Source organism: Gavialis gangeticus, unplaced genomic scaffold, assembly GCF_001723915.1.
Source record: "Gavialis gangeticus isolate Ggan-Ray unplaced genomic scaffold, GavGan_comp1, whole genome shotgun sequence".
Classification (NCBI taxonomy): Eukaryota; Metazoa; Chordata; order Crocodylia; family Gavialidae; genus Gavialis; species Gavialis gangeticus.
This window is the reverse complement of record NW_017728992.1, coordinates 63,977,257-63,998,249: the sequence shown is the minus strand read 5'-3', so window position 1 is coordinate 63,998,249 and position 20,993 is coordinate 63,977,257. Positions and strand designations below refer to the sequence as shown.

The 20,993-nt window shown below is 43.8% G+C and overlaps 1 protein-coding gene across 4 annotated transcripts in view; it reads right to left on the bottom strand.

The window, feature by feature from the left end:
- The window catches only part of LOC109302013, a 506,981-nt gene that overhangs the window by 199,897 nt on the left and 286,091 nt on the right, over positions 1 to 20,993 (bottom strand). The window contains exons 8-10 of one of the 4 annotated variants that reach the window (XR_002098702.1): positions 16,730 to 17,037; positions 14,893 to 14,955; positions 12,706 to 12,973 (exon numbers count right to left, since the gene is read on the bottom strand). The exons of 2 other annotated variants lie outside the window; for them this stretch is intronic. The gene's annotated coding sequence lies outside the window, so the exon portion shown is untranslated. Of the gene's footprint in view, positions 1 to 12,705; positions 12,974 to 14,892; positions 14,956 to 16,729; positions 17,038 to 20,993 lie in introns of those variants that run through there. One more of the 4 variants, XR_002098703.1, reaches the window with a different exon arrangement.

The following is a 20,993-nucleotide window of genomic DNA, read 5'->3' as shown; positions in this document are numbered from 1 at the left end:
TGGAACCAGCTTCCAAGTGAGGTGGTGCAGGCTCCCACCCTGGGGGTTTTTAAGAGGAGGTTGGATGACCACCTTACTGGGGTCATTTGACCCCAGTGCTCTTCCTGCCATGGCAGGGGGTCGAACTACATGATCTGCTCAGGTCCCTTCCGACCCTAGAAACTATGAAACTATAATGTGGGAGTGAAGAAAAGTGTCACAGCTGGGCAACACACCCGACAAATGTCACAGAACATCCCTGTAATAAGAGCTCTTCTAAGAGCAGGGCTTAAGATCACAGAACAAAATTGCCCCTACACCCTCCCTGTCTCCCCTGGAGCAAAAGCCCCAATACGCCACCCTTGCCACTTGGCATGCCAAGTCCCTACTCACCATAATGACATTTCTGACCTGAACAACAGTGCTAAAAACTGAACTCTTCACTTTGACTCTATATTGCTGCAAGGTCTCCTTACAAGCATCTAAAGATGAATGTTCAGTAAGTATTTATTTTACCCTCACATACACAGCAGTGCTAGCTCTCATACTACAAGCCACTTTACTTCATTCTATCAATTTGGGTATCAATCTAACACAAAATCTACATCTAACCAACCATGCAGTACAAAAGACTACAGGGACAGTTTAAAGACATAAATTGTAGAATCTGATTGCAAATATATTCATCAGAATGAGCTGAGTATTTTATTACTGGCCAAACATGAGCTTCACTTGCATGTTTAAAGAGACACATGGCTAAAATCTGAAAAGCTTTTGTGCAGTGTCCTAATCCAAATGCACTCTTTCTGTATGCACTGCATGCTTCAGCTCTACCTGGATCCAAATTATTGATCATTATATTGATCGTTATCAATAGATAATGATGGGGAAAATGGGACTGTCTGAAAATAATGAACAAAATGTTTCAAGTAACAAGTAAACACCACAGTGAGGGACCAAAAAAATACCTACGCTGCCAGCCTTCTTTTGGTCATACCTGATTTCTATACCTCTATCAGAGTTGCAGGGCAGTTGACCCATGCCAGATTCCTATAAGTGTCAGACGAAACATGGAACAGAAGCCCCTGGGATAAAGAAGAAATGTTATGACAATATCTATTAAAAGGCAAACATAAATGAAAAAACCCTACCTTTTAGGATTAAACTAAAACTGTTTTAGAAAGCACTGCTTGAAAACACATGAATTTTAGAAAAAGGTCAATTCTGATGTACTGTCAGTCAGGAAAGTATGAACAGGTAAGAATGAATAAAAAATAAGTCAGGTATGGCTACCAGTAGAGTAAACCCAATGAAAAACTGGACATTTACAAGAAGTGTCTAAATCTAATTATAGGGACTATTGTGGTAAACGGTAAGTACCAGAGTTGCGTAGGCATTGGTATTTTTAACTGTGCCCATTGTATGGTAACAGAAGTAATATGCTAATAGATTCACTCATAAGCAACATTCTAGAGATTGTGGCAATTCTTATGAAGAAAAAGGTAGGATGCAGATACTAGATTACATTTTTTATTAAAAGACTTACATTCTTTGATTTTACAAATTTAATTCCAGTCCTTTCCTTTCTACCCTCATGGCTTACCCTCCAAAACAGATACCAGCTAATACTATTGGCTGCTTGCAGACATGAAAAAAAAAAAGGAGCTTTACCAGAAGCAGCAGCATGATAATTCAACCCAGCTCTGCAGTGTCTGTAAAGATTGGGCACTTCAGTAGAACTTTTTGGCACTTTTAGCTAAAGCCAATTTAATCAGCTATTAGATAAAAGCACCAAAAAACCCCCACTAAAGCACCCGATCTTTACAGATGTTGGGCAAGACAGGTTGAAGTAACCCGCTGCCTCTTCTGGGTCTGTGCGGGGCTCAGTGTGGAATGTGCTGAGTTTAAATTAAAGTGCCACTGCGGGGAGGGGAGGTTAACATCTGCAAGCACCCATTGTTCCCATATTTGGAATTATACTACCATTTTATATTCAGTTTTGGCACCATCTCAGTGAAGAAAGATTTAGCATAAGATTTGCAAATATACCTTGAATTTATTTTAGAAAGTGGGGCTTCAGCATCTTGGAGATTTTTGGAAATCTTACCATAATTTCAAAATCTTTCTTTTCCATTATTCTCCTCTGAGGATAATGAACAAGCCTAGTTTGGTTTAACACAAATCCAATTTGCCACAGAAGTATCTACATGGATTTTATTATTTTATTTCTAAATAAGCATGCATTGAGTAGTTTCAACTACTCCTGTACAACTCTGATATCTTCCTCATAAATCATCTTACTGGTGATGGTAAAACTCTTTTGCTGAGGATAACTGAACAATGATAACCTATCACCATGATGACTCACCCTGGCAATAATTTACTGCTCTGATGAGAGAGATAACAGGTTCTTGCATAGCTGCTTCAAATCCTTATTTTTCCACCTCATTTGTTGGATGAGCAAATGTTGTCTGAATGCAGACATAGTGTCATCATGAGAAGTCACATGTGCACATGAAGAGTGAATGTAATGTATCAATATGAATATCAATAAGCCAAGTTTGGCAGGTGCAATACCACATCATTGAGATCTACTATGTCATTTCCCATGTCTTCATTTATTATTCAACTGATTTTTTCCCCACTGTGCTATATTCCTGTAATGCATCAATACAGCCCCAGAAAAATTACTTTTTTTCCTGCTTCCCCTCTCCCAAATATAGCTTCATCCAATCCAACACAATCACACAAATGTATGCAGGGCTGGATGCAAACAGCTTTCAAAGGAAGAAGAGAAGGGTTTGAAGTACGCCAAATTTTAGCTAATAGACATAAAGAAGTGTCAGGTGGGAAGATGTTTATATATTGCTCCCCCAGGCTTCTGCTGGAATAGGAGCTCACCTGCTCATTCCTTTCAAATCCAAGTGATTGCTTTATCACTTCAAGGCTCTCTTTCACAAGGAGAAAAAAGGTAGAAAAACTTTATTTAAGAAAAAAATTAAAGCTGAACATTCCCTTCAAAGATTCACTCTAGTGCTACTTCTTTGGATCTACTGTTAGGCAAAGCTCAAGGTCCTGCAGATAGTAGTGGTTAAGAAAAGAACTTGATGGAGTGAGGTCTCTCTCTGATTGTATACACAAAATGCACACAAAGTCTGGTTACTTTGAACATGGTAAGAATCAAGCAATGGGAGACAATGTCTTTGCTCCCAGTTTCAAGCCCCTTTCTAAACAGCTTCATACCAAAAAGTTCAGGCATTCTCTGTTTCTAGGTTTTATCTCAGGGACACACTCCCAATGTTTGTGCTGGCTATCTCCTTGGCTTTCTGCTGCCTCTCTGTCAGTGTCTCTGACAAATCAAACCAGTCCTTTACCCCAGCATTGATTATGAGACTTCCCCCCACAAAAAATCCCAAAACCTTGCACAGCATGGTGCAGCAGCTGCCCAGGAGGGCCTGAAGTCTAGTACTGGGGCAGTGGTTTTCCATTTCTACCAATAAATAAAGCTACCAATAAATAAGGAGTCCTTAACTGGTCCCTCGTTTAGCCTGAATGGAATGTATCCACAATGCCCAACAATGAACAAGGCACCAGGGCTGTTCAATCCCCAGGCTAACCCTATTATCAAGCTGTTTGAGCCCACATTGTTTATCACTGTTGTCCTGGTTTCCCTGGCATATACTCTTCAGCAATCTTATACTTTAAATGCTGGGAGTGAAACCACAATTTCAGAAAAAAGCAACAAGCTCTAGAAATTACACAAACTAATTTTGCATATTTTGAGGCAGAGAAGGGGAAAGTTAATAATTTAACTTTCAGATTATTAGGTTAATAATTCAGATTTGAAACTGAAGACAATAGATGGCCTCAAGGCAGAGGACACAATACCCAGCAGACCGTCCAGATTGGTTGTGCCCACACTTCAGGGTCCATCTACCAGAAGGAAGACAGGTTTAGTGTGTAAGGAGGGAGGAAGAGAAATGCACTGAGCTCTTTGGGGAATAACTCATGTAAAAGAGCACCTAACTTCTCTTATACCCAATAGTTTTCACTCTTTTACTGTCCCCAAAATGCAGTAAGACCCACCTAGTATTAGAAAGGCAAGTAAGGGGAGAGAGAACAGGGAATGAGTTCCTGTTCTTTACAAAAAAAATGTAACTTCTGGGAAGAGGTCCCTCTACCCAACTAATCCTTTTTCTGTAACTGCCATCAACCCAATTAGTTTAATCTATGCTGATGCTCAGTCTAGCATCAATAGGTATGTCAAATACTGCATATTCTACTGTGCAGGGATCCAAAAGCCAGTACTGAATGAGCTGGTTCAAGTAGTGGAAGCAGCTTAATCACAGTAGCGGAATGTCATGTGGGCTAACGTACCATTTACTGTGACACTAATCTAGCATTGCAGTGTACTATGTAATACAGGCATAGTCATTCAGTCACTTATTGTTTGACTGTCAGATGTAGATCTTCCTTCTCTAAAACATTAGTAAAAAGCTGTGCATGCTCAGCCATGTTTGTACTGTCTTTATGCACAGGGTAATGTCATCTGTACATAATATTCTGAGAAGATATTTTGCCCCTAACCCTTTTGATATCATCAGAACCTTGAGTAACTCTAAAGCTGGATGCACTACAGGACTCCTGGAGAGCATTCCCTTCTTGCTGTGAACGTAGTTTCAAAAGATCACGAGTTGGAGTGCCCTGCCTTTCCATCACTGAAACCACCAACAATGAGCACCCATACTGGTGCCTGCATTATGGGACAAAATCTAATAATCAATGGTGGTGAAGTATCATCAGAAAGAAACTGGTTAAATGTTGTCCGCCCTGGTACGGCAATGTTCTCTTGGCTATTGGCTGATATTCTACCCAGTATTCATGGTAGCTCTGTTGACATTACACATAAACCAGTTTAAGTGATCACAAACTGGTTTAAATCTGTAACAGAACAGATCTTCAGGGCATATAAACCAGTTTGAAAATGGCTGAAACTGGCTTGAAATAAAACTGGTTTGAGACAAAATTGGTTGAATGTAGTATCAGACTTAAACTGATTTGGCTCAAACCAGTTTATGCCATGTCTGTCCCAAACTCCTTGCTGGTTTAAGATAAACCAGACACTCCCAGCATCCTGGCATGCTCTCTGGGCTGGGTGGGGCTCTCTGCTTCACAGCAGGGCTGGCCCCTCCCCTCTGCTCCCTGGCCAGAGCTCCGGCAGAGACTTGCAGGCACACAGCACCTGCCTGGCTTCTCCCTGCTAAGCAGGGCTTATTCCCCCCTCCCCTCTGCCTTAGGCAGACACCTCAGCATTAGCTAGCAGACCACGGGCTGGCTACAGTCCGTGCTGTGGGAGACGACAGGCAGACAGGCTTTTTGGAGCTAATTAACAGATAATGTGCTTCCTTAGAAGAGCTGTTCAAGAAGAGCTCCATTAGTTAATGGAGAGAGGCTTTGTTTTCTTAATGGGTTGATAAACACTGAGTTAGGGGTGATAAACATTCCCTGCTGAGCTGCTTGTGGGGGGGGAGGGAATAATCAGAGTGTCCTGCCAGGGCCTGGCCACACACCCCTCAGCTCAGCCCTGTAGAAGTGAAGGGAGGGCTGCTCTAGTGCCCCCCAGCTTCTAGCCTGCGCCACTGCAGGCATGTGCCTACATTTCTGGGATGTCTCTCCAGTTACAAAACTGATTTAGCCTAGCCAGGTTAGACTAACCTGCAAAGATCGAATCAATTCAGGCTCAGACTTTTTGAATGTCTGTCCCTAGCCTTCAAGAGACTAAGGCTGGTTGAGGGCCTGTCAGTGCAACTATACCCCTACATTCCCTAAAATTACATCCACACTGGGCCTGCTCTTGCCCCCAAGGGCTCAAAAAAGCTTTTCCTACAATTGCTGATCAGGGTTCCTATGGGTCATAACACATCCAGACACTTGAGCTGACAATATCCTGTTTTCTCATGATATGTTGACACTGTTTCCAGTTCACCCAGGGACTGATGCTCTCAAGTGCACCCTGGTCAGCCATGCCAAACCTAGAAATACAGAGGTAAAGCTGCTCTAGGGACCCCTCCTGCAGTTGCTCTCAAGACCCTGATTCCCAGCATGCCTCTGCCTGCTTGTCTGCAGACCCTTTTTCTCATTTATTAAGGAATATTTAAAATGTACAGTGAAAGAGGCAGGGTATTAAGAAAGGAGTAAGGATGAGGTCATAGCTAAGGGAGAGGAAGGTAGCCTTGTGGACATGGATTCTATCCCTGTATCTGACAGAGCTGCTAAAATTTCCACATGGGATCACAAAATATGTTTCTCATTTTCTGGGCTCCCAGCATGAGAACCTGAGGTATGACTTTCAAAGCACTGAGCACTTGCAGGTGCAAATGAAGTCAATGGGAGCTCTGCCTTGAACATATGAAGTGCAACCTAAAGCTAAGTGCTCTGGAAAAAAAAAAAAAACAGGCCCCAGGTGTCCTAAATTAGGCACCCAAAATTAGTGAATACTTTTTAAACCTTAATTTCTCTTAATTGCAAAGCACTTATCCTACAGTGATGAGCACTACAGAGGAGCCCATGAGGAAATGAATAATTTTATCTTTATAGAAGGGTTTGAATGATGTGCAGTACATATGGGTCACATAACGAATAACAAAGGGAAAACAAAAAAAATCAAATAGTTGCTAATTGAGAGAACCCTTTTCATTCCTTGAGCTAAAAGAGGTGGGGGCAGAAAAATCTAGGATGTGATCACACGGTTAAAAACCCTGGTCACAAGGCATACATAAAATAGGGCCAAAATAAGGTTGCCCAGACAACCTAAATTCCAGCATTTCCTCACTTTAAAGTGTATGAATTTTTAAACTCAACAACTTTCTATAAAATGTAGCTGGGGCATATGTATTAATTTCTAAAATTACAAAAACAATGGGCTCACACGAGCCTTTCTTCCAAGGAAAAATGGGAACTTTTTTTTCTTTTAAATTCTGATCCCAATTCTACAAGTGGATTCATGTAGGCAAACCACTGCACGATGCAGTGTCGCTGAGGTCGTGGGAGAGCCATGAGAGCACGAAAGTCCACTTTTCTACACCCAGCTGCGGTCCTCAGATGAATTCTGCAGTGGAAAGCAAAAATCCCATTTTCAGAAGTTTCCAATATGAAAATGGTCATTCAAACCTGGCACATTAGAAGAAATGGGATATGAGGCTCAAGTGAAAAGTAAATGAAACAGCTTGACACTAAACAGACTTTTTCCCTACAGAATTTTCTGAAACCAAAACTTGCGTACTTTGCACGAATCCTGCAGCCAGTCATCTTACATCTGGTGAGAGACAAGATTTTTGGATGCAAACAATTTAATTAAAAGATACTTGGTCAAATATCTGTACTTCATTAATTTTGTAAGCTTAAAGCAAATTATTTGAAGGTGTTTTGTTTTATGCATTCTGAGTAAAAGTTAAAAGGAGACAGACCCAAGACTATTAAGATGGTCACCCCCTTTACAACACTATATTTTTGTCTGTATCTTTACTGAGCAGGATACAAATTTCCTTAGGAAAAGTTTCACCATTACTAAAAAAACAAAACCACACACACCACACATTTGTTCCTTCTCTCAAACTCTACTTGAACATGAGCAATTGCCCAGACTTAGGCAAGGTTTAGAAGCATCTTTTAAGAAGTATTGGTTAGTTCATGTGTCAGACAGGCGTGCATTATACATTTGCAGAAGGGGCCAAAGAACAGAAATTTAAAGGAGCTGTTTGTGATTGTGGATGGGATGTGGCACACAGATGAAAGAGCAAACATTTTTCGCTTTGGTTTAATGCTAGCACTAGAGTCTTAAATTAAGCCCAGCAGGAAACAAACATCCAGCACAGATTTCAAAAGATATCTCACATGTTTGTATTAAAATGTGTTATTTTAAAGCCCTGATGCTGTGTGTTTGATTTTTATTAAGTCCAGAGTCAGCATAGGAAGTGCTATTTGATTTATTTTAAAAGAATGCAGCAAATATTAGTGGACGGTTGGATGAAATTGCAGGAAGCCAAAAGAAAATTGAGGACTAGGAGATAATGACTGATGGGTCTGATGCTATTATCTGCCAGAATACTAAAGCCTGGAAGACTTTAAAAATTACACTGATGACCTTGAGAGGTAGCTCAGACTAAAGACATGTCAGTTAGCTGAGTTTCCTGATGGGGTGGAAGTAGGGCAGTCTGGATTTTTCTTTTCCAAACAGATTGAGAAGATACTTCAGATAAGCAATTCTGATTTCCTACTACAATGCTGTATTCCCCCGAGAGAGCTACATGAGAATATACCCTGCATGGAGTCTAAAGCTGGATGGAAACCCAATCAAAATTTCTAGACCAGAGAAATATATTTATATTTAAAACTAGCTGCTATGTTTTTACAGTAAAAGTAAAATCTACTGGGATGGATGGATTTTTGTATTGCTCTATCCTGCAAAACTGAGTTTTATTATGGAGGTCTCACAGATGTTTTTCTCTCTCCCCCGCAGACTTCAATGATGTTTTGGGATTAAAACAAGAGGCAGGCAGTTCCCATGAGATGAAAGATATGACAGCAAAGGAGACATAGTTAGAAGATTTTTTTTTTAATCATCCTTTTGGAGTTTGAGATGCTGTTATTTACTGATTTGAGGTAACACTCCCTGAGAAGGATTTGTACTTATAAAAGTAATGTTTCTACTATTACTAGCTCTGACTAGAAATAAAATGTGTTGTATTAATCATTTAGCTAGTGAAAAATCTATCTTGCTATAATTTAACTTCACCAAAGTCATTAATTTTGAGAGGAACATATATAAAAAGCACAGCTTAGTAACACTTTCAATAGCAGGCAGAGTTCTAGTGATAGGGAACAAATGCTCCCTTTTCTCCCCACAATTCTTAGCTTTGGTGAATGTGTCCTAGTTTAGCAACCAAAGGACATGACCAGGAGGTAGAGATTTCCAGTTTCTAGTTCTGTGTCACAAACATGTCATATGAGCAAACCCGCTTTGTGCTTCTGTCTATCCCTACATAACAACAGGAATAAATGCTTAACTCTCTCAAAGGTTTCTGCCAAGATTGATGAACTGATTGTCCTATTCTTTGAGATCCTTGGATAAAAGTGCAAAGGACTATAATTTTATTCTTTGCTGCTTTGGGCCCTGATTCACAGCACAAAAGAAAGGACCATCCACGAGCTTGGGGTTTTTAACTTATCACCTTAAAACCTTTAAACTTGATTCTCATTTATAATCATGTTTTTTGGTGTCCTCTTACCCCCAACCATTACTCAGACCACAGCCTTGTAATAGCTGAAAGTGACTTCCATTAGGGAAGAAAACTCATTAGCTAGTGTCCTTTGACTGAACAAAGTGGGCTTCAGCTGCCTTTCCTTCAAACGCAGTGTGGAAGCATAACTACATTTTCAAAGTGACAACTACTAAGTTGTCTTTGCTTGGTAGCAGTGCACAAACAGCTTATAGAAATGCTGGACAATTTCATGTGAATTAGACTCCTGCCTTTGCAGTTGGTACAGTACTTATGTTATTCACGCTGCCAATATTTCCTTAGGTGACAGAGAGCTCCAAATATACATAATTCTTAATGAGGCCATTTTAGGCCAGTACTCAAAACACCAATTCTTGAAGCTGAAATTCTGATTATTCGTTTGTCTCTGATCTCCCATATTTATGAAAGGCCAGAAAGGGTATGATGGGGCAGTCTTGAGGGTGTCGACCTGAAACTACAACAACTCAGTCCATTTTTAAGGATACAGGGTTTATGTCCTTTGTTGAATTCTGACAAGTATTCATGTTTCATGTAAAATTGGACAGATTACCTAATCTCCTGCAAAAACACGTCATGTTTTATAATTTGTTTATACCTTTAGCAGCTCAGAGGATTGTCTTTATCTTTCATTAAAATGCTCAGCTTATGTTATGCAAGTTTCATACTTCTATGCCATCCTGAAATACATTAGTTATTCTACTGCATTGAAATCTATGGATCTAATCACTCAGCTATTCTGCACAGTTCCTCACCCAAACACATCCTGCAGTAAGGTAGCACCGACATTTTATGGATTTGTTCCAAAGGCAATGAAGAACCATTTGCTTTTCAACAATTGTTTGCTTTTGGTTTAGGCACCAGTGTACTATGACTGCTGTTCATCATGCTGACTAGGACTGTCTTATTGCTACCTTGTGCTCTGCCCTTCAGTCTGTTACATGTTCCTATATAGTCTCCCATGAAAAATAACCTGTTTGTGCATGTTTGGAGCATAATATGAACTCCTGATCAACAAATCTAAAATAAAGGACTAATAATCTTTTAACAAAAGTTTACCTACATGACAGTGCTTTCAAAATCCTATTCATTTTTAAGTATGCATGGAGACTAGACTAAACTTAACTAAACAGAACATAGATTTTAAAAAAGCAGCAAATGAAAATAAACCTCAAATCATGAGAAGGGGCATCATTTCAAGGGTGGCCAACCTGTGGCACAGACAACTGCCGCGTTTGACATGCAAGACCAGAGCAGACAATAAAAGGAGGCACCAGAAAAGGAGTAGAGCACTCTATGGAGTAGAGGAGGGAGAGTGGGGGGAGAAGAATGCTGCTGGGAGAGGATATATCAGGTGTCACTGTGAGGAGCCAGGTTAACCCTTGCCTAACTCTGCAGTCACCACTGAATTCAGGGCTCTGGATCCTTGCTCACCATATAAAACCTAGATGATTGCAAAGCCAGGGAAGTATTAACTTGGCTCTTGGCAGCGATGCCTCCTCTTGCAGCAGCATCCTGCCCCTGATCGGTCGGCTTCCCTGGACTACAGCCAAAGGCTCAGATCTCCCCTGCCTCCACTTCTGGTGCCCCAGGGGCAAACTATCAGGTAGGTCTCTGAAAGGCAGGAACCAGAGTGGCATCTGGGGAAGAAGCAGGGCTTAACTTGTGGCATGCCTGCCAAAAAGGTTGGCCACCACTGCATTTTTCTACAAGGGCTGCATTAGTCTCAATATAGCATATGAAACACCACCTACTAGCAAGAAGTGCAAGTTTCTTTTATATTGGGATTTTTGTGGGACCCACTAGGACATTAAGGCATTGTTTGCTTTTATACACAGAAACTTTAATACTTCTGAAAAACTTCATATTAAATACTACTTCCAAGTTATGGAGTATTCCCTAAATGGGAAGTTTATCATCTTCAAATTCTCAGCTCTTTGGAACTACACAACTGCCTTGGACCATTCAGTCTCCTTTGGGAGCTATTACAGTCATAATGACTAAATGCATTTTACATGTTTTTAGTACTTTAAAAATGTATAGTCAAAGTCTCTAACAAAATTTTCATTGGGATTTAAACCCCCCCCCACAATTCTGTCCCTCCCCACCCTCCAAAAGAGACGATACATACTATAGTCTCTACATTACATATGCGTACATGCACGCACACGCACACTGAGGCAGATATAGCTATATACAAAAATATCAGAACCTGTTAATTCACACTGATAATGCACAATATGTAAGCTATTTGACTCTTGTTGAAATCAATGAAATCCCTAGACTTCAATAAGGACTGGACCAAGCTCTCTGTCTTAAAACAATGCATTACCCAGAAATGCCTCCCCAGAATAAACACACTTTTTGTTTGTATTTGAAGTATACGTTTTTTAAAAATCTAAAAACTTTTTCAAAAGAAAAAATAATAAAATTGGTACAATTAGTCTCATCCAGGAAAGCAAATGATAAACCTATGGGAAAAAATGTTTCAGTGGAAATGCTGACAGACCTTTAATATAGCCTTGTAAATAGCTTTGTTTCCATAGAAGGGACCTGAAATGCAAGAATTGTGGAATAATGGCTTCAGCATCTCCAGTATTTCAGACCGAATGGATTATGTGAATTGATTTTTAAAGATTCTGCTTAGGGAAGTAGGGAGGGAGTGTTTCGTGAAAAGCAGCAACACCATGTGTTCAGCAGAACTGCTTATATGTACAGGATGCATTATGCTATAAGAATAAAAAAATTGCATGTGATTTTGGTTACAAGAGGAGCTATCAATCAGCCTGAATTATTGACACATTTTTGCATAATGTAGCTTCAAATCTCATTCCCAGGTTTCTTCTTCATCCTCAAAATCTAGACATTGTGAACCACCATCTAAGAGAAGGTCACAGGGTTCAATTTAGGAATAAGCTGCTCCAGGTCTCAAAACTAATCAAAAACTTGTTTCCTTAAAGTTGGCGCTGTAGGAAAGAAAGTGAACCCTCTACTTTCACTGGCTTCTCCTCAATTACTATCACAAGACAATATGCTATTCTAAACCCTATGTCTAGAGATCTACCTAAATCAAGGCAGAAGGCAAAAACTGCAGCATATTTTAAAACATGATTTTTGCCTCCTGTCCAATCAGGAGCAAGCAATGAGCAGTGGAGCCGCTGGGGTCCCTCCACCAATCACAGGCAAGAAGAGGTATGGGGCATGTAGTGAAAATAGCAAGATTAAATGAGCTGCTGTGCAATTCATTTTCAGTGCAATTTAGGTAGATCCCTACCTATGTCCATAGATTGTAATATTAGCCTATAACCATAGACAAAAAAGTGTCTTCCACATTTGTTTTGAGGCTAGATATTAGTTACCCAAATGTTAACTGAAATGCACAAATAACAGCAAAACATAATGCATTAACAAAATCACAGAACCATAAAAGTTTAAATTGCCCATTTTTTCTTTATTATTTATGTACTTATTTATTATACTTCACTTTTACACAAATGGTGTGTACATGCTATTACAGTGCTGTGCAGTCAGACTGACCAGAAGGACAGCCTGCTGTCATGAAAACAGCCAATAAGGAATTCACTGATACCATGCCACATGTCCATCTGCGTACAACAACTCTTCATGCTCCCATTGTAGGAAGTGTCAGATCACCAGAGAAAAGGTGTCCTACATTCTGTTCAAAAGCTTTGACAATACTAAAATGAAGGAAAATAAAAAAGATGTAAAGAAAATGAGAGGACACTTTTTAAGTTTAGGGGCAAAGTTTCAGAAGTGCCCAAGTGCCTTAGAACAGTGCTTCACAACCCAAAAGCGGGTCACAAGACTATATGAGGGTCGTGAACACTTGTGGAGGGAAGGGGGCATGACCAGTCCCCCTGCTATAGCCGGAGAACCCCAGCGCAGGGCGGAGGGTGCCACAGGCCTCTCCTCCTCCTGTCTCCAGCCCATGCCAGGGCTGGACTTGCTCCACTGCTGCTCACATGAGCTGCAGCCATTGTGCTCCTGCCCAGGTGGGACGGGGGCACCTGGGGGCCCCTCCAGCATTGCGGGGGTGGGGATGGGAACAGGGGGCTACGAGTCAGGAGTGAGGGGCACCAGCAATCTGCATTGTACAAATTGCACAATTATGAATGTCATTTGGGAGTGATGGAGGGCCACATGTTGATATTGCTGTTAATGTTTCCTTGTTGATGTTGATTTCTATCTTTAAAATTAAGACTGTTGAACGAATTTATTTTGTAGTATGTAATAAGTATTTTGGGGCCAAAATACTTGTGTGTTTTCTACTTAAACTATTTCGTGTGTCAGGACTGGTCAATGTTTACAAATGGGTCCTGGTACAAAAAAGGTTGAGAACCATTGTCTTAGGAGGCCTAAACTGTTCTAAAAATGGGACTTAGGAAGGTATGAAAAATTATTTTTAATATTATGACTTGCATGTGAATTGTAATGCCTTAAGTACTCTCTCTGTCTCGTTAAAATTCTTTGCAAGTTAACCAAGCCAGGTCCTAGGTCTCAGCCCAAAAAAGAGGCTAGTTACAAGGTTTTCAGACTATTAAGAGAGGCAAAGATTCACACGCACAGAAGTTTTTGTATTATTCCAGTCAATATCATTTACAGGGAACAAAATACTAATCCCTTTGAAATCACTGTGAATTTTCTAACAGATTTGAACATGTGACCAGAATTTAAACCAAATGATCTGTTTTCTGCACCTAATATTATTTCTGCATACAAATAATTATATTAAAAGATTATTAAGGTACCAAAGTTAAAGAAAAAGTTAGGAAATCCCAGAATTAAGATTTCCCACATAAATCTTAGTTCAGCATCTTATGCATATGCATTGTGATACTGTCTTGAATTATGTGATCCCATATTTTTCCACAGGGCCTTTGCCTCAGACACACAATGGAATGGATCTCATTGAGTAAGCAGACATTCTGTATTCAGTATTATTGTCAGTGTTCCACATATACATACGAGGAACATACAATTAGTGGTGATAACCTGCAAAAATGTTGGTTTTAGTGGCTGGAATAGCAATGCATAAGAATCCTGGCATAGAAAGTATCATCTGTAACGTAATTATAGAGACATAAAATAGTAAAAGAGGGAAGGGGTTGATTGCAAGGAGGAGGAGAAAAAAGAGGACGAAGAGAAGAAAGAAAAGAAATGCATTAACAAAATTAAAAAATTACAGTAAAAATCGCTGTCCACTGCAATTTCAGAGCAAGTCCTAATTTGAAAGCTTCAATAATAGAAAGCAAGTGGGGGAGGAGCTTCCCATGGGGTAGGAGAAATGGGAAGCAGAAAGAAAAGGAAAAAAATACCAAAGCAGGTATATTGCAAGCCTCAATCCAAGCAGGGGGCATGCAGTTCAGGAAGTTCAGAGGAATGATAAATGATAGAGATAAAGCATGTTCCAGGAAGGCTACTACAGCAGACTGGGCAACTGAAATTGTATGCCACTGTATAAACAAAACCTGTTAAAGACCGTCAAAAAAGGCTTGAGCAAGCAGGAGCTAAATTTAACCTTTGGCTGTTAGGAGTGGAGCAACTGTGCACAAATGCACACAAACATTTAATTTCATATAAAGAAATTAACACTTACTTTCAGTATATGTACTTAAACAGTCTTATTCCTCCTTTTCTCTTATGCAACTTCTCCCACAGCCTAAATCAGAGTAGAGAGTTATAACATGACAGAACTTTAGATCTAAACTGTCTGTCATCTCAATCAATCATCCAGTAAATGGCATTATGATATAGCTTTTACTGTCCTTGATTAGAAGTGATGACAGTTCCAAATTACACTACAGTAAACTCTCCTGATGAGTGGGTAAGGACCCAGATACCTAGAGCAAAAAAACAAAAAAAAACCTATACACCAAATGGTAAGCTGTGTACAATTCTAATATTCTTAAGTGAAATGTATTCTGTAAGAAACTGTAAACAGCTTTATGTTAGGTAGGAATGTTAAGGACCTCCAAACTTCTATTAAGATATAAAAACTGGTGTTAGAACTTAGGTTGCATATGCACATTCAAATAACCTGGGAGAATTCTCCCAGATTTGTTTTCCTGGTAGAGGAACTCACTCAGAGCTACATGTACAGACATTCAAATGCTAAGGATTTGAAAAGTGAAGAGCTTAAAGTGCCCATGGTCAATCCATGCTTCCCTGCAGCACAATGTGGAGTTTGCAAAGAAGGCAGGCATGTTCTGCTTTTCGCTCAAGCTGCTTGTGCATCTACATGTACAATTAATTTAACTGAACAAACTGGAGCAATTTGTGCCAGAGTAAACTACCCCCCAGGTGCAGCATCTACATGTGCACCTGGGGGGGGCTGCTCCTGCCCCGCTGCAGGATCCAGAGGGAGCTGCAGACTCCGGCCACAGCCATCTGGGTGCCAGCCCTACTCTTTAAAAGGCTTCCCTGAACTTTGTTCCCCAGTGTAGCAGAACCAGGATGCAGAGGTGATCATGCTGTCCCCTGGTAGCAAAATGGCCACAGCCTCAACTTGATTTTAGGTACTCTCCCCTCCACTCTTGCCTCCCATGCCTTGGTGTAATTGTTACATTATGAAAAGGAAGCTGCCTATTCGTCCTGTGGCAAGCACCACACCCAGCAGTGGCAGCCAAGTCACTGCATCCGTGAGGCACTTGCAGACCACTGCTTCCTTGCAGTAGGGTGCCTGGGAGGCTACCCACAAAACACAGGCTCACAGTGCAACACCAAGAACATGCACACTGAGAGCTGTCAACAAACCCCAAACTTCATTTCCATCCCCAACACATTAACAAACCCCCTCCCCCCAACAACAGACCCCTCACAACAATAGACCCCACCAGCCCACACTCAATGTGTGCTACCAATAAAACACTCTTACCCCCATATTTATAGTGTCTATTTAAAAATGTCAGGGAGGAAACTGTGGGCGGGAGGTGCCTACGGTACAGAGGCCGGAGGAAGGCATCTGGCACCCCAGTCTTGGACACCACCACCTTGGTTTGGGATGACATGGCAAACCTAGTGGGCTCAAGGGTTGGCCTGGGGACAAAGGTGGGAGCTCTCCAGCCTGATCAGACCACTCCCCCTCCTCTTCCATGGGGCTGGGGCCAGCAGGGCTCATGTGGGGAGCAGGCCCTACCATGGCTACTGCTCACTCAGGGCCCATATGGAGCCAGGGCAAGTGGTGGATGAAGTGAGGGCCCAGCCACCAGCAGGTCAGGATCTGGTGCAGAGGCTGGGGTCCCTGCCTGATACAAGAGATGTTACACCTGCTGACACGCTCACTGCGGGACCTAAAGCAGACCCACACAGCTGCCAGGGAACCAACTGGGGCCACAGCCAGAGCCTGGACACCAGGCATGGCTACAAAGATGGTCGAGGCCAGCCCTGAGTCACTGATACTGGCTGTCCTCGGTGGTGGCTGTCACCCATCTCACCATGGCGTGCTTGTGCCCCAGGGAATTCACCAGCCTCTTCAGAAGAAGATAGTACACCTCATGGTCCAACAGCTCTATGGCCTGCCACATCCCATGGAACTCGTGGAGCCAGTGGCAGCGGTAGTTCTGACTCTCCTCGAGTTGCTCCTCGGAGGCAGAGACCAGCTGGTCAAGGAAAGCTATCCAGTCTTGTCTCCGGCACTGATAGAGCCAGTGCATGCAGAGCACACCAGCAGAGGCTGAAGATGGGTTTGGAGTCCCATCTCCCCTAACGCCATGTGGTTCTCCCCCAAGTCCAGCAACTGGTTCTGCAGAGCAAAGACAGAGAAGCTACTTGTGAGAGTTTGCAGAATTTCAGAGATAACATGCATTGTACAGAGGAGCAATGCACTGCCTGCCCTCAATTTAGGGGTTGTACAGGCACAGGCACACAGGGACCACTGTAAGTTGTCAGGGTGGTCTCTGGCATGGGCAGCTGCCAGGCAAGCCTTCTCTCTCTGCTTTCACAGTAGGGGCAGGTGGGCCACTTGCTGCATGCATTCTGTCTTCCCTGTACCCTACCCAGGCCAGGCCATACCTGGTCCCTCCTAGCAGCTGCCGGAGCAGCTCCAAAGCAACTCCCCACCTTCTCCTCCCTACAGGCCAGGCACTTCAGTCCCATGCCACTGGGCCTGTGGCACCCAAGTCCTGGAGGTCAGGGGCTCCCATCTGGCTGGCACACAGACCTGGTGATGTCCCACACTTCCTCCTTCCCCCTAGTGGGCCGCTCCACAGAGGCACCCCAGGCCAGGCCCCCCACCATACATGGGCTGCATCCAAAGCATGTCAGAATCACCCAGGTGCACCACAATGAGATGTTTGAGTGCTCTGAGGGCTGCCTGACCCACTATGCCCTGCTGATGATGATCACGACCCCTCAGGAGCAGCTGAGAAACTGGTGTAGGGCTCTGAGCTTCAAGGGTGCCCCAGGCTAACTCACACTTGCCCACAACATGCACCACCACCTGGAGGGGTATCTCTGCGCTACAAGTGCCTGACCCCTGCGGTTAAAGAGTCATCGTCGCTGCCATTGATGAGTTTGTCCACATGTGACAGGCCCCTGGCTGGGAGCCCACTGGGTGCTCAGTAAAATTCTGAACTGCCTTCCTGTGTGTTTGTGTGGGGAGAGGGGGCTCCAGTGGTTGTGGGGGAGCTCAGGCAGGCAGGGCAGGGAGGAGAAGGTCCCTCACCCCCCATGTGAGGGATCCCTGGCTCCTGGCGCACAGCCCAGGGGCAGCCAGGTGAGCTGGCACAGGCACAGGTGGCCGCAGCACCACCACCCCCTCTGGCCCTGCTCCCTGTATATGGCTTACCGGGTGGGTGTGGCAGCTGCTCCCAGTGGTCAGATGCTGTTCCTGGCCACAGAGATGAGGTCCAGATGGCCGATGCATCTGGGGCAGCAAAGCATGGTCTGTGGCCGGCTGGGCAGTGGCCCCGTCCGGCGATGAGCCGGAGCTGGCATCTGCAGGGAACATCCCCACCCCTATCTTCCTCACTGGTTGACTGCTGCCAAAGTAGCCAGAGCAGGTTGTGGCCCAAGCTGCTAGGTGAGGCTGAGGGTGGGGAACATGCCAGAGCATGGTGCAGCAGCCACAAGGTGCCCTCCCCCAGAAAGTCCTCCTGGCCTGTGGCCCCTGGCACAGGCTCCTCCAGCCCACCCATGGTGAAGAACACATGAGGGGCCTCGCCAGGGTCCATGGGGCCAGGATCCTCTCAAGCTCAAGGAGGAAGGCCATGGTTCTGGGGGAAGCCCCAGACTGCCTATTATGGATCCAGATGCAGATATATGGTAGCCTCAGAACCTTGGCCTTCACCCAGCACTGGTGGCTGGACTGCCAGTGACCTTGCTCCTGTATCTGTCGGGCCATCTCCTCAAACATGTGGGCATTGGTCCACGTAGCATTGGCAAACTGGCGCTAGACCTCGATGTCCCCTTCAAATCACTATGAGTTCAGTAGTCTCATCATGTGTCCAGTTGGGCCCCCACCCCTGCATGTCAGTGGGCGCGGGGCCCAACATGGCAGCAGCTGGGAGCAGGCTCTGTGGGTGGCAGCAGGTTCAAGGAGGCTTTGTTGGGTGGCAGTGGTCAGCAGCAAGCTTGGGAAGTCTAGTCCGGGCAGTGGGTGGTGGCATCTGGCAGTGCTGGCCCAGCCCAGGGTAAAGGGGCCAGGCCAGGCTGGCCGGGGGCACCGGGGGTTTGGGTAGGCTCTGGGTGCCTGCACTGAGTCGTGGAGGAGCTAGCTGGGGCACAAGACTGCTAAAGCTGCCAAGCCATGTGGCTAGGCAGCAGGCAGGATTGTTGCCCCCTGTTGGCTGGGCTGACTGAGTGCAATTTATGCCCACAGTCAGTGTCCACATGTGCATTTAACCACAGTTATTTACTCCACCATAAGATAGTACTTGTCCTGGACAGTACTATCTTATGGCAGAGTTAATTAGTTTACTGCACCTAATAGCGCCACGTGTTGACAGCGATACTTTACTGTAGAGCTAATTAGTCTTCTCCGCACAAATGCACGTGTAGACACACTCACTATCTCGCTAGGAGAGAGAAGAGAGGATGCTGGAGTGCTATGTTCTCTTCTGAGTCAAGCCATGGAATGTATAGAAATTCACTTTCCCAGAAGAAACTCTCCAAGGAGTGATTTAACCCTCCCTAGCTGTTTCAAGGTTATTTTTCTCCTGGAGTGGCAATTTTTACTATGGGAGAAAAAGCCTAAACATCTGTACACTCATGGTTTGTCCTGGGAGAGCGGCGACTCTCAGGAAAAACTGAATGTCTGTACAAGGCCAAACCCACTGGACTGTTTCTTAGATCTGGGTTGCCCCTGCAGTTGTGCAACAGTTTTTTTAAGTGAGGTTGGGCAGTCACTTAATCACTGTACCTCAATTCTCCCATCTACACCAGGACTGTCCACCTGCCTAACAACTGATTCCCTACATTGCTCTCCCCATTGCTGTTGCAGCCAGTCTCTGGGCTTCCCCTTTCTCTTCCAGCTTTCACTGCCTGCTCCTGCCCCAGGGGCAGGGACAGTGCACTGCAGCACAGCCAAGGGAAGAGAGAGGGGGAAAAGAGAGGTGAGCCTGGAGCCGTGAGTGGTGTAGCAGATGGGAGGAGGCAGGGGCGGAAGGTAATCTGCAAAGCATGCAGTCTCGGGGGCCAGTGGATCACTGTGGTACAGCCCATGGATGTGTGCCACTCCTGGTTCATCCTGCTGGGTATTGAACCCCTATATACTTAGAAGTTGACAGCCCTGACACAACTGAGATAAGTTTGTCAGTCCTACCTTTCAGCTTATCTAGTCTCTCATCCCTTGAAAGGAACCTCTAAGGTTCTTTCCTGCTTCCTAGAACAGTGGTTTTCAACTTTTTAGGCTCAAAGTACCCCTAGGTAAACTCAAGGCACCCCTCAGAAAATGTCAAATCCTAGTATTCGCTCCTTTCTTGACTACAGAAAGCACTGGAGCAATCCTTCTGTTGCAACTAACTCAGAAAGACCATAACAGGTTACAATGTTTTGAAACTATGGATTCCTCTCTTCTCCAGAATCTAGACACTACTAAGCAAAGCAGCAGACCACTCTGGCTATATTTCTATTCCACTGCCCCCAAAGGAAGGTCTTACTTCTCCCTGACTAATAAGGGAATTCTTCCCTTTCAGGTTTCATCTCAGCTCCCATCTTTTCCTAGATGATGTCAGAAGCATCATTTATATTGTCTCCTGAACAGTCACATGACACTGACCTGACCTCTTTTTATTATGTGTTCCACCTGGAACAACAACTCCCAACAATTTCTGGTCTTTAGGAAGATCTCGGCAGATCTCGTAAACTAGCCTCACCAGGGGAGGGGGCTGCAGGAAGACAAGGAGACACCACCCGAGCAAGACAGGTGACAAATGCAAGGAGTGCCCAGGTAAGAAACGGGTCCAGTCTCTCAAATTGTGGGGGGGGGGGGGGCATACGCAGCTATGCAAGGCCTTAAATGCCTATATACCAATGCTTGTAGTATGGGGAACAAACAGGAGGAACTCACACTCAGAATAGCCAGTTCAAACCCAGACATAATAGGGCTTACAGAAACGTGGTGGGATTCATCCCACAACTGGGCAGTTAGCATTAGGGGCTATAGGCTTTACAGGTGGGATAGAGAAGGAAGGAAAGGTGGGGGTGTGGCGCTCTATGTCAAGGAGCAATACACATCCTCTGCCAGCAGAATGGGGTCAG